The following is a 12,989-nucleotide window of genomic DNA, read 5'->3' on the forward strand; positions in this document are numbered from 1 at the left end:
CACCATCTGCGAGATTCACATTTTTGAGACACATTTATAAATAATTAATCAGGATTTTTTCTTATATTTCTCATTGTCAAGGTAAGACACACAATTTTGCCTGAGCTTACATTATCACAAGATGAACTCTGAAGCCAACCGTTTGCTCTGATATTTAAATATAGATTAACCTATTCAATCACCACTCCTCTCTTGCTATTTGATCACACTTAAGTTTGAGATCCACAGCAATCAAAGGTATTTGTATAGAAGTTGTTAACATGAGATCTGTAATCTAGGTTTAGCTTACTGTGTAAATAATTATTTGTTTGCTTTGTGCAGCTTGTTTACTTGGTGCCTTTCTCTTGGCAATTATATCTTCCTGTACCAGAAAGGATGAGAATTCCTGGTATTGATTTGTTTTTCAGAGTTTGTTGTTATTGAATTTAGCTAAACAACAATTCATACAGGTGCCACACCTCTTCTTGAACAGTGTCATTTTACAGTAAATCAGCTAAAGAGTGGAAATTTCTTGATATCAGAAATGCACAGGAAGTCACAAATCCAAATCACAACAAACCCACTTATCTCTGCATACATCCACCTCTCACCATGACACACACATAAGCGGGCAGTATGTGTGTGGGCATAGAGAGGTGAGCTCGCACATCGAAAACCTGTGTCACAACCCACACAATAAATAGTTACTAATGTAGTCGCAAGGTGTCTTCTTGTGCCGGTCCCAAGCCCGGATAAATACAGAGGGTTGTGTCAGGAAGGCCATCCGACGTTAAACTTTGGCCAAATCAAACATGCAAATGCTGAGTTTGAGGGGGGGAGCGGGGGGTGGTGGGCCGGTGGGGTGCCTGGTGGGCCTGCAGTGCCCCGTCCTGCTGCGTTGGGTTGGGGGCGCGGGCCGCGTTGGGGTGGGGGGCGCTCCTGCTCCTGGGTTTGCTCTCCGGCCGGTGGCCCCTGCGGGGCCCTGGGGGTCGTCCTTTGGCGCTGCCGCGGCCTGGGGGGCCCTGAGGTGTTGCGCTTGCTCTGTCCTGGCGGGGGTCAATGGCTCCCCTCTTTGGTGGAGATTTTCATGCATGCCAGATCCACACCAGCATCTATCGAAACTCAGACACAATCTGTTTCTCCCTCAGGTCATTGAATCGGTGGAGGCTGGTGTCTGTGGATCTCACTTTGCTTCGTCTGTCCTTTCTACCTTTCCTCAGTTTCTCCTTTGGGCCCTTGAGGTCTCCCTGATTTGTTGGAATTTAGATGTCTCTGGGGTTGGTGAAGGACTCTGGTTAGTGGCCCGGTGGGTGGTGTCTGGTCGGTGCTGGGCTTCGCTTTTCTTTCTTTTCTTTGGTCCCTCTTTGGGTCTCCTGGCGGCCCCACGACTCTGGCTGGATTTTGAAGTGTTCGGTTTAGATGAACGGTATGGGATTTTTTTTTTTTCTCACGCACGCACGCACACGCACAAACACACATCCACATACAAAAAAAAAAAAAAAAGGGAGAACAATGATGATGACGTGTCAAATGATCAATACTGAGCTCTCCCAAAATAAAATAATAAAAAAAAAGAAATCATCACTCTTATTTTTTTTCTTTCTTAAATCTCTTGGTTAATGCATTTACAATTAATGCATAATCCAAGGTGATGCTTAATAACAATGGGACAGACAAATGTGTGCTTTCCCCCCCATCGGATTTATATAGCTCTCCTCTAGACACTCAAAGACCCTTTACAATGGAACAGATACATTATCGATCCACTCACACATCCACACTCCGGTGGCGGTAAACTACTTATGTAGCCACAGCTGCCCTGGGGCAGGCTGATGGAAGCCTTGCTGCCAGTGTGCATCTACGGCTCCTCCGGCTACCACCAAACATTCACAGTAAATTTGCACCATTCATAGTCATACACCAATGTGAGTAGCACTGGAGGCAATGTGTGTGAAGTGTCTTGCCCAAGCAGACAACAACACATGACTTGAGGAGAGCAGGGATTGAACAGCCGACCTTCTGGTTACTGGATGACTGGATGACCGTCTCTACACCCTGATCCACGGCTGCTACAGATTACATCGTGCATATGCACATTTGATGTACAAATCTGGGATGCAATAGGTGCGTACTCTGGGAACAACTTTAGAACCTACTCAGACAATTCCCACAAGAAATGATGGCTCAGCTTTTGAAAAACATTTTACCCAAGATCTACAACGTATTGAAACTATAATGATACTAATAATGATAATTTTAACGATAATCATTTAAATCGGGAATTTGCTAATGACTTGAACAATGCCCTAAAGTAACCGTGAAGGACAATTAACCTTGTGCTGTTAAAGTGCTTGTATGTGCGTATGTACTGTATGTGTGTATGCGCCGCTGTCCGTGACTGCGAGAGGTGATTGTGCGAGTAGTGTGATATTTATGATACAATGTACAAAAGGATCCATAGAGTCCATGAGCTCTTCAAAATGCAGTGTCTTCTCTCTGCTGTCCTTCTCCCGGTATAAACAACTGCTCTAAAAACACCAAGCTGTTAAATTCCTGAAGTTTGGAGATGACACCTCAGTCATCGGCCTCATCAATGACAGTGACAAGTCTGTATATTGATAGGAAGTTGAGCAGCTGGTGCTCTGTGTAGCCAAAACGATCTGGAGCTGAACATGCTCGAGACTGTAGAGATGATTGTAGGCTTCAGGAAACAACCTTCACCACACCGGCCAGTCACGCTGCCCAACTGGCCTGTGTCAATTGTTGATTACTTCAAGTTCCAGGAAATTACAGTCTTTCAGGACCTGAAGCAGAAGACCAACATCCACCCAAGCCTGATAAAGGCCTAGCCAAGTACTTTCTGCAGTTGCATGACCTGCCACAGGATCTGGTGAGGCAAGTCCTTTGTATATCTATTACAGACTGTCACAAGAGCTGGCAGAATTCTGTTGAACCCTCCACATCCTGGTCACCACATCTTCCAGCTCCTTCCATCAGGTAGGCTCACTACTACTACTACTACTACAACTATGCACACTAAAACCAGCAGGTATCCCAATAGCTTCTTCCCCACTTGCCCTTAACTAATTAAATAACTGACTCTTTTATATTTATATCTATATTATATTATACTATATTTAAATTATCACAGTAATGAACACTGCAAACATACAGTTGGTGGCACAAACTGAGCAGGGGGTTACTTATGTGTTCGTTGAGCAGTTCAGGGTACCAGTGTCTTCCTTTAAAAAAAAAAAATCACTCCTAGACACTAATTTTGGACAAATATTTGAATGCCAAATATTATGGGCTGTTATCTTACAAGAAGGGTCAACTCTATGCACTGCATAACACACAATTGAGCACATGAGCACAAAACATGCCTTCTGATTGACACATTACAATTGTTAACACTTGACTTGACGTGTACTATTATATATCTAGACAACTATCCAATGTCCATACTTATATTATTATCTGAAACCAATACAAACCAAGATTTGTAAAAGTCTCTTCAGGCCTCGCTCTTTGCCTTCTGAAAAACCTTGGTCCTTCTGAAATATTTAAGTCTCTCTTCAGCCTTCTTTATCTCAGTCAATTCCTGGCCCACACCCTGACTCAGCATCTGAAGAAAAATAGGATTTTGCTGGTGTTGCTCATTCCATTTGCCATTCATCAGAAATGTCTTCACAATCACACACTCACAGATGACACTGAAAAATGCTGACTCATGAATGTATCAAGCATATAGTATTTCAACAGTAACTGGGTTTCCATGTTCAGCATAAACAAGTATGTAACACATTTTTGTCAAAACATCTTTAAAATGTCATATACTATGGATCAGTTTATTGTGGTGCCTCCTCACAAATTCTGACAAGTGCTAATGCAAAACATGCCAAACATTTTTTTTTAAAATCTAAATAAAAATGTTCAAGAGCAAAATTGTGCTGCAGTCAGAGTGAAAAGCAGAGGTAAAACAGAGCGGATGACGACTATCATCTTGGAATTCAGTTTGGTCCTTCAAGCATGACTCCAATTATGGTGAGAATTTATAATGCAGTGTACTCCTATCAGTGTATATCCAACCAAATAACTATGATACAAAACGTACAGTGAACTACCCAAATCTTGATGAATAAGAACATATATCTTTAATGTGTGACTTGGTGCGCATTGCACCTTGAAATAACTCAGACATAGGATAAAATAACCACAAGGAAAAAATGAGATAAGGAGCGACTCGTCAAACACTTTACCTTTGAGTATTGTGGCTGATGCTGAAGGCTATAACAACTGAAATATGCTCCTCTTTAGCAGCTTCTGTGCCTTCCTTTCCTCTGAGCGAACAGCCAAAGAAACACTCTTTTGTAACTCATTTTAGTATGAAAGAAGGACAAAAGACCGTGCATGGAAGAGCAGACACCTCTTGAGGATACAACTCCCCAACCATACTCCAGTACCTCCTCTTCCTAATCCTTTATTCACATTACTCTGCAGGAGACATCCCCCACTCGCTGCTACACACTACCAATTGTGGCTTTTAAATGGCAAAGGCACCGACTGTTTTGAAAGTGAGAGCTACTTGTTGGGTATTGATTAAGGCCATAGCCAGGCTTTATTAATATTTCCCTTTCCTTGTGTAGGTGGTGGTGTGGAGAGGAGCACATCCACACTAAATACATGTAAACACTAAACAGACAATACCAGGGTTACATAACAGAGAATAAAAGAAAACTAATAACAAATACAAAAAAAAGTGACGCTTTTATTTTAAACAACTTTATTTCACAAATGCAACTAAGCATCCCAGTTTGCAAATGCAACAAGTGTCACACAGCACGTCTAATAATATTGCCTGGCAATGGAAAACGGACGCGGGAGCGTATCAGGGCCTTAGCCAGAAATTTTTCATTGTGGTGGCCAGGGTGAAACCATGACTCAAATATCGGTGGCCATAAGTATATACTAGAGCTGTCAAAATTAATCGATTAATGATTGTGACAGCCCTAGTTCATACCTGAAATGTCTAAATCTGTGGTTCTTAACCATGCGGCTGCACTGCTCGCGGGCCAATTTTGGGCCCTTAGCACCAACTAGTGGGCTGCACAAAAGAAATTTCACTTTGCGTCTGTGGACCACGGGGCAGTGTATGTGATTAATTCAAGGCATTGGAGCTGTTGCAGTTGTCAAGGACTTGCTCAGCGACAATAGAGCTTTCTGCCACTTGGCGGCAATAAGGTAAATGTCAGTAATTAACCTGTACATTAACATCGAAAGAGAAAGTTTGATGTTGTTGTGGTCGAGTGGTTAAGGCGATGGACTTGGAATCCATTGGGTTCTCGCCTTGTAGGTTCAAATCTTTGACAATGGAGTTGCTTTTTGGAATTTAGCTCTCTGTCTTCTGTTGGGTTCAAATATGTTTATGAATGGTGAAGACATTTAACATTTTCTAAGCATATTTTTACTGTTTATGAATTTACTTATAGTATATAGATGCCATTTAACTGATAATGTTTGTGTGAAATATATTGGACATATAACTGTAGTGTAATGAATAACACTTTTCACTCCCTTCCAGCTGGTGAGACAGGAATGCACATGGGAGGCATGCATGTTCTCAAGTTGATAACACTGTGGGTCTTAGGGAGTCTAGGTCGCAGGGTCGTACCTGTCTAGTCATATATTTCCGGCTCTGGACGAAACTGGAGTAAACATGTCAATGAATCACTTGTCTGTTTATTATAATTGCTAACCCTTTGTCCAGCCTCAGAGGAGGAGTATGCTTTTTTCCTCTATAAAGCGACTGTGTGTTTTTCATATGGACACACTCGAGGCTTAACATCACCTTTGAATGTAAGCATGTCTTGTGTCTTTTAGGAGCTCCTAAAATAAATCTTTTGCAAAAGAAGCTTCTTCATCAGATCTCATTTTTCAATTATTTTGAACACGCAAAGATTACACTTAATATAGTAATCAACTAATACCTTCAATTGGTGACCCTCGACGGCGACAAATTGGGACGTTTTTGCAACAGCTGTGATGATCTTGGACAACTGAATTTCTAAATGCGCAAATATTAACAAGGTGAGTGGACATATTATCCACGTAGAGAAATTCTGTTTGTTTGGGATTACTCAGAGCTGCATTACGTCCGTACCAAATTGTATTTGAGATCTGTGAACAAGTTAGGGGGGTTTTAGTGTCGTATTTGTTACGGAGGGACGCGAAAGTCCTCGATTATGACAATTACTACGACATTGAACCATGCGTGGGTTGGCCCGTTGAATACGGAAGTGACGTCAAGTGGGAGCGCTCCGCCGTTCGGAAACGGCATATGAGATTGGTTCCGCGGTGGAATAGGCTGTCTTGTTTTTATTTTTATTTTGGTATGAATAAGCCCTCCGAATAATTTTTCGGAGTGAGCGGAGAGGATAAGCCGCCCGTGTGGTATTATTACACGGTGTGTGTGCTGTGGGTTATTAAAAACCGTGGGACATAATTCCGCGGGGTGTGTGTGTTGTGTCGTATTAAGCCGCTCGTGTGATATTCACATTGGAAGCGAGAGCTATGAATTAAGCCGCTCGTGTGATGTCATTCACATTGGAAGCGAGAGCTGTGAAGAAGCCGCCCGCGAAGATCCGGTTAAGTATTTATTAAGTCGCGCAAAAAGATATTTGATTTCTGTTTCGTTTTTCCTTTTTCTTTTATTTTTCTAAAAAAATATATATATATATAATAATTTTTTGGGGGGATTAATGAGAATAGTTTTGATCTGTTGTATTGTAGTATCATAAGTGAGACGTCACTGACTTTATAAATATTATAAACGACTAAATTACTACATATAATGGACGACATTTTTGACCGAGACTCAGGGTGGTTTGATTTGCGTAAACTTCCGGTCCATACTCAAAGCTTGTCGCTAAGCGAACAAGTCACGGCCGCAACACTCGTCATGGCTGAAGCGCTGCCACCACGGCGACGGCGGAAGATGAAAAATATTTTAAATGAATGGATGCGGACTAATTGTGATAAAGGTTGGTTCCCACCGTTAAAATATGAGACATGTCTGATTGCATTAATGAAGTCTGTAGAAGTTGCTTGTGTAAAACAGCGCCAAATGCTGATTGACTCCGTGAAAGACACATCTATATTTTCTTTGAATGGAAAAAAGTGAGACGACAATGTCAGGTCGTGGACCAAATGTTGGTTAACGCTAGAATGCTTGCGTTGGGTAGCTCTGTGAAAGTTGCTCGTAAAGCTGTGTTGAGCGAGTCCGCTAGCCACGGCTCGGCTAACGACAACGTGTTTGATGAACGCGTGGCGAATGCTAGGCTAAAATCTCCGCCAATTTAAAATTGTTGGAAATGAGACATGACCCGGAAAATAGATTAAATAAGGCAAAAAATTTTGGATTGGAATTGGCTCGGCATGCGGAGATTGCACAGTCTATTGGTTCTAGATGGCGTACTAATCTGGAGCATGTGTGACTTGTGTGATTAGGAGAGAATGTTTTTTTTTGTTATAAAATGACTAGGGTCAATTGTGTGATTATAATGGGAATTTTTCTAGTTGGTATGTGTGTGCGTATGTGCCCCAAAAGTTTGAAATAGTTGAGAGAATTGTTGAGTAATCGAATGAGACCTAGATAAGGAAAGTGGGGGGCTATCCGGGTGGTTTGGAAGTTAACTGAATCTGTAATTGGGAATAAGAAATATGTGGATGGATATTTCATTTGTTTTTCTTTAAAATCTTTAACTGTATATGTTTGGTGTTGTTTTTGAGTAGAAAAGACTGGTGTGATAATGGCGTTTGTTTTTCGTATAGGAATGTAGAAAAAAAATAGGTTTTGAATGTGATTTTCCCTTCCCCTTTTTTCTGCTCCTTCCCTGTGTCTTGGAAGAGAGGAGGGGGATTTGTGTGGAAAATAGGAGTCAGAGGGCAATGTGTCCTGTAATGGGAGCTTTTCTTTTTTCTAGGTAAGAGAAGAATGCGGAAAGATAAAGAGGTCTAGATGATAACTACAGGCCACTATCATATTATTTTAAAATCAGATCTGTGTTTTTTATAGTTGAATGAGTAATAAAACCAAATTTTATAGTTGAATAAGTAATAAAACCAAATTTTAATTGAAATAGACTTTTCATTTTTGATTTTTTGATTTCCCCTGCATCTCTGATAACTCATTCGTAGGTGTGAAAATGATTTAACCTTTGTCCTTATCTGAGTCCCATTCTAGAAGTCTGAGAAATCCTGGAATTTGAGACTTCCCTCCCTCATAATTTAAGGTAACATGTAATGAAGAAGGAGTCTATGGTAGACATATGCGTAAATATAGTAATACTACTTGCTATAATGTAGAACACATTTAGATGAAACTACAAAATACATATTTTTTGAGAAAATTATTATTATTGTTTGATTATAACAAGCATATAAATCTCTTGCTATGATCTCATCTCCCTCTGTCTGTTCCGAGTGTATAAGTGTTTCAGGCAGGTTCAATCTTTGACGAGAGGTGTTGTTCTTGGGTGTCTCCAACGTGCTGGAATAACCTGGCTGTTGGGCACAGAGTGGACGGCGAACTGAACAATGGTCACTTTCGGGGGGGGAAGTGATCACACGGACTGCGAAAAGGATGGTATACTGCAAATCCGCTCGCCATGAGACTGTTCAATGACTCTTATGAATTATCTGAGCAAAATGTCCATCAACTCTTTGAGCAGACAGCTCAAACTCTCATCACAGCCGTCCTGATGAAACTGTCAGCGGTCTCCAGTGACAGCTAAGGCCTGCTTTGAACTTTGCCCTGCATAAACTGCTATCAACAAGGACAGGAAGGAATATGAACTCCAGTGTGGACTCAAAGTTCGAGTCATCTGAGATCGGCCTTTGAGTCATATTTTGGTCTGTTTTGAGTACAGTTTGCACTCTGTACTGTGTCGGAAAAGGAGATGTGATCTATAGCAACGCAGTTTCGGAAATTGAGAACGGCTTATGTGAATTAGGGTAGTATAAAATGTATTCTAATTTTTAATACTATATTTTCCGTTGTTTGATGCTTGTTGAATTTGGTCTTCTAATTTTTTGCCCATTTTCCTTTTAAATTTTAGCTTCTGGATTGGACTCAGATGTGGAACACTTACGGCAAAATTGCTGGTTAATTTTTTATTTTTTTTAAATTTTGATTAAGGTCGCAGCACTGATTTTTAATTGGGTCATGATCTGCAAATTTGCCTACTGTGTTTTACAAGCCCCGCTACTCTGTAGAAGAGGGGAGGATAATTAGCATTTTAAGATTACTTTTTGGTTTATTTGAAGTAGATATTCTGATCTTTTATCTTATTTTATAGTTAGTTTGTTTTTTCCTCACCCTGTGTTGCCTGGACAGAATTCAAATTTGCGGCTCCAAGGGTTTTGTTTTTAGGAATTGTTGCAAGACTAAGCAGGATCTGCTCCTGTAGTCTTGGTGTTGGCCAAATTGCCCCAATTTGGTTTTTATTATCTACAGGACACAAGGTGTCTGTTTTTCCTCTTTGAAGCAGCAATTTGGAAGCGGCTGCAGTTTTCACATTCAGGTCTGAAATGATCAAAATTGATCTTTATCAGATGGGGGAATGATTGGTCTGTCTGTGTATCAAAAGGAAGTCTGATGTGAGAATGAAGTTTGGTGTGAGGAATTTACAGGCAGCGAATGGGGAGGATTTGACTTGGAGGAAACGTAAGTTCTACAAAGATGACAAAAGACGACCCTTATAGCAGAAAATAAGGTAAGTATATTCAATTTCAGAAACAATTGAAAAGTATAATTTCTAGAGCCCATGGAATTTGCCATTTAGGTGTGGAAGGAACATTGGGACACCTGGTGGACATTATTTTATGAGACAAGTTGTAAAAATGAACTGTAGGACTGCAGTGTTTATTAAAGGTATAAATATATATAAATCTCTTCTCAGACTGTTTATGGCCCGGCCGGACATGAGCAGTTTTGGGTTAAGATGATGTTGTTTTTAAATGATTTACACTGCTATAATAAAAAACAGCGTAAAAAATACAGAAATTTGATGTATGATAAAAAGTACATTTATGCTAAATCTACAACAGTAAATATCATGGTAAAATATTTGATTAATCATTATCTACTATTATAAGGGCTTCTTAGGAATATCGGATTAGACGAACCCATTTGAAAAAACAAAAACTTCATAAGATATAAAAAGGTTGGACTCCTTTTGAGGGTCATAAAAACAGGCTGTTTCCCGCCCCCAATGTTCCGCTGGGGAGTCACGTTGAGAGGCCCCCGGTAATTAAAGAGATAGTGTCTACATTCTCTAAGCTAACAGACAACTAACCAGAAGTTCCTTCAAAAATAAATGATTGTGAATATGTGTGGTTGAAAGTAACTAAACCGAAATGGTCTTGTCCTCATTGGCTAGGTCCATTTAAGGTCAAGGAGCGTACATCCTGTGCGGTGCGCTTGTATCGAAAAGGGGATACTTGGTATCACCTCTCATCTACAAGGCCGGCTGTTTCTGGTTCAAAAATGCCACCAAGGGCAACCATCTGATGATCTCCGCCCACACCAGTTGGAGCCATCTCACCGAGCCCCACCACGCCGTTTCCAGTGTCTACCTGACAAGCTGTCCAAGGAGGGAAGCGGCAGCGTAGGAGGTCCTGGAAGGAGATTCATTGTAGTGCCTTTTCCATGGGCAAAGCTGACCAAGTGTCAATCTGCTGTTTGAAGGAGAAATCACTCAATGGTGATTTGAGTCACATGCCCCTTTTCATCAATTCACAAGGATAGAGTCACACTGGGAATGAAGTCCCGTGACCTTTCCTGCGATCTCTGGCAGTGAGCCAGGGTTCAGAAAAAGGCTGACAATGCCTCAAAAAAAAAAAAAAAAAAACATCAACCAACGACTGACAAACATCCTTCTCCTTCGACGAAAGAACTTCTTCTCAAGATGGCTTCGATGAAGAACTCTGTTACTAATTGCTGCATTGTGACGATTTTTCTCTTGTTAATTGTTGTGCCATTTTGGTTTTTCATGAAAGCCCTTGACGTGAGTTTGAATACAACACACCGGTAAAAGAAATGTTATTTCTACCCAAATTCCAATGGATAATGAACTGGGCGTATAATAACTCAATTGTCCTGACCGTTGCTCCTAACACAAACACATCTGTCAAACTCCCCATTAAATCTTTGAAGGGATTTAGTAGTGGGGGGCCGACGAAGGGGGGCCTTTGGCTCAAGTACTGGTGGTATTTGACAGGTAGTGTTTTACGACTGGACTGGAGTACATTCCTTACCACCCAAAATGGCCAATACTGGCCGCCAGGTTCCAGTAGGGAGGCAGTTTATTTTGCCAAGAAGGTAACATTGAGGAGAATGGGACATCATTTTGAATTAACTTTTGTTCTTCCTGAAGGTAATATCCGGCCACCTAATGTAACCATAAATAACACCTTTTGTTATGGCCTAATGCTGTGGGCATGGTTCTCTGGAACTGATCCCTATTTTCCAATTTAAATTTGCATTGATAAAAATATGAGTAAGACAGAACAACCTAAAATGACTAAATCAGAATCATATAGCCCTTGATATGTTACTTGCAGAAAGGGGTGGTGTTTGTTCAATGTTCGCAGAACAATGTTGTACTTTTATTCCTAATAACACTGCACCGGGTGGAAGTTTAACCAATGCCATTGAGGGACTCCGGACACTTAATAAAAAAAAAAAAAATGAAAGAGCAGTCCGGTATCGATACGTCAATTTGGATAACTGGATGGATGCTTTTGGAAGATATAAAAATTTGGTTTTAGCTTTTTTGACAACTTGCGGTTGTTGCTGTATTCCTTGTTTAAGATCGTTGTGCACGCGGCTTATTGCCACAGCCATTGAAAAGCAAGATGTACAAAACAAGTCGTCTTATATGATGGTTGAATCTGTAACTTCTAAAGCTATGACCGCGGTGGCGACATCAGATGAAGATCCGGCTGGAATTTTTCTCTAGACTATTTCTAAGGGATTTAATGTCTTATTTTGAACAAATATAGTTTGTTCATTGAGGGACTGAAGACATTTAACATTTTCTAAGCATATTTTTACTGTTTATGAATTTACTTATAGTATATAGATGCCATTTAACTGATAATGTTTGTGTGAAATATATTGGACATATAACTGTAGTGTAATGAATAACACTTTTCACTCCCTTCCAGCTGGTGAGACAGGAATGCACATGGGAGGCATGCATGTTCTCAAGTTGATAACACTGTGGGTCTTAGGGAGTCTAGGTCGCAGGGTCGTACCTGTCTAGTCATATATTTCCGGCTCTGGACGAAACTGGAGTAAACATGTCAATGAATCACTTGTCTGTTTATTATAATTGCTAACCCTTTGTCCAGCCTCAGAGGAGGAGTATGCTTTTTTCCTCTATAAAGCGACTGTGTGTTTTTCATATGGACACACTCGAGGCTTAACATCACCTTTGAATGTAAGCATGTCTTGTGTCTTTTAGGAGCTCCTAAAATAAATCTTTTGCAAAAGAAGCTTCTTCATCAGATCTCATTTTTCAATTATTTTGAACACGCAAAGATTACACTTAATATAGTAATCAACTAATACCTTCAATGGTGATGTCAAGGTGTGACTGGTTCCTCAGCAAATTGAGACTTATGATCAAATTAAAGTCTGGGTTTGAAGTGAAGTGTTGAAGGTGTGTCTGCTGACTTGGTTTCTCAGAATTTACCAAGAAACTAGGCGGTTAAAGCTTTGAGACCATCTGTGGACCGTATTAGATACTGTTTCTTTCTACACTTTGCCCCAACTGGGCTATTGAGCAAACTCTAGTGTTAAAATGAAAAGGGCATATTTAAGGTTGTCGTTAAAGAAGAAAATCTGGTGTCTATGTTACTGAAGAAGAACAACCAGACAGCCATCAGATCAGACTAAAGATTTTATAGGAAGTAATGTATGATACCAAAAAAAAAAAAAAAAGAAA

At 40.4% G+C, this 12,989-nt stretch overlaps 1 long non-coding RNA gene across 1 annotated transcript; it reads left to right on the plus strand.

The window, feature by feature from the left end:
• Window positions 1–6,638: 6,638 nt before the first annotated feature.
• Window positions 6,639–12,537, plus strand: LOC144036377 (uncharacterized). The gene is made up of 2 exons (XR_013288631.1): window positions 6,639–7,019; window positions 9,627–12,537. It is a non-coding gene; the product is annotated as an uncharacterized LOC144036377 (long non-coding RNA).
• The last annotated feature ends 452 nt before the right edge of the window (window positions 12,538–12,989 follow it).

The sequence above is a fragment of the Vanacampus margaritifer genome, chromosome 16, assembly GCF_051991255.1.
Source record: "Vanacampus margaritifer isolate UIUO_Vmar chromosome 16, RoL_Vmar_1.0, whole genome shotgun sequence".
NCBI classification, from domain to species: domain Eukaryota; kingdom Metazoa; phylum Chordata; class Actinopteri; order Syngnathiformes; family Syngnathidae; genus Vanacampus; species Vanacampus margaritifer.